The sequence below is a fragment of the Artemia franciscana genome, chromosome 11 (genome assembly GCF_032884065.1).
Source record: "Artemia franciscana chromosome 11, ASM3288406v1, whole genome shotgun sequence".
In the NCBI taxonomy this organism is placed as follows: Eukaryota; Metazoa; Arthropoda; class Branchiopoda; order Anostraca; family Artemiidae; genus Artemia; species Artemia franciscana.
Window position 1 is genome coordinate 41362192 of NC_088873.1, and position 1470 is coordinate 41363661.

A 1470-nucleotide genomic window follows, 5' to 3' on the forward strand; every position below is an offset into this window, starting at 1 on the left:
TGCTCTTTACGTTAAAGTATTTTTAGTAAGTTCAACTATTTATTCTACGGCTTTTGTGATTCTGGGGTCATTCTTAATGAATTGGGACAAAATTTAAGCTTTAGTGTAAAGAGCGAGGATCTGACAAGGGGGAGAACCCCCTCATATATGTAATAAAAATATGAGAATACAAAAGTTCTTTACGTAAGCTAATTTATAAGTTACGTAAATCTTTTACTAATAAAAATATTCGTAAAAAATTAAAAGTTCTAGTTGCCTTTTTAATTAACCAAAAATTCGGAGGGCAACTAGGCTTCCTCCCACGCTCTTTTTTTCTCAAAATCATTCGATCAAAATTATGAGAAAGCCATTTAGCCAAAAAAAAAAAAAAAATGTAAATTTCGTTTAATTATTCCTCTGCGGAGAGCCAAAATCAAAACATGCATTGATTCAAAAACGTTCAGAAATTAAATAAAAAAAACAAGTTTTTTTAACTGAAAGTAGGGAGCGACATTAAAATTTAAAACGAACAGAAATTACTTCGTATATGAAAGAGGCTGCTTCCTCATCAACGCCCCGCTCTTTACGCTAAAGTTTTTTACTGTTTTAAAAAGAAGAATTGAGAGACAGAGTCAAACTTTAGCGTAAGGAGCGGGGCGTTGATGAGGAAGCAGCCTCTTTCATATACGAAGTAATTTCTGTTCGTTTTAAGTTTTAATGTCGCTCCTTACTTTCAGTTAAAAAAACTTCTTTTTTTATTTAATGTCTGTTAAGGTCCATCGGAAAGGTAATTGTGAGAAAGAAACAGTTTTCAAAGAAAGAAAAGCACATTATTTTCACTAAAATGAAAAGACGACGGCTGCATTGATTGCATTTTTAGCAAGTCATGAATTTGGTTACAATCAAATTATTAAAACTGAATTTAAAAAGAGGTGCTATGTTGAAACTAGAAATTCATTCCTATTTCGGAATGTTTTGCTTATTACATTAAAACACTATTGTATAAAACTTTTGCAGCTCAAGTGAGAAGAATTTTTTTTCATTTACTGTATTATAGCAAAACTAAAAACACAAAAAAGATTTATGGATCGCGATATTTTTTAATACACATTATTCGCCAGATATCCCGTTTTTTTCGTAACCCCCTTACTAAGGTTGAGGAGGAGACGCCTTTAATCCCAATTTAAATTTAAATTCTCCTCGCTAACCCCGGGTTACACATCATTTTCTAATATTTGCCCCTACGTGTGGGCCCCGTTAAGGTGGGTAGGGGGCAATAGGAATATTTCTGAAAGCTAAACTTCATGGTTCTTAAAGGCTCACATATTTCTATGTATTTTAACCATATAAATCCTTATTATAAAAACTAATTTCGAACTGTTTTCAATGATCAAATAACATGTATTTTTGTACTTTATGAAAAACTCAAATTTTACTTCTATTTAAATTGCCACGGCCCCTTCACCCTCCAACCATGGTGAAGTTAACAGT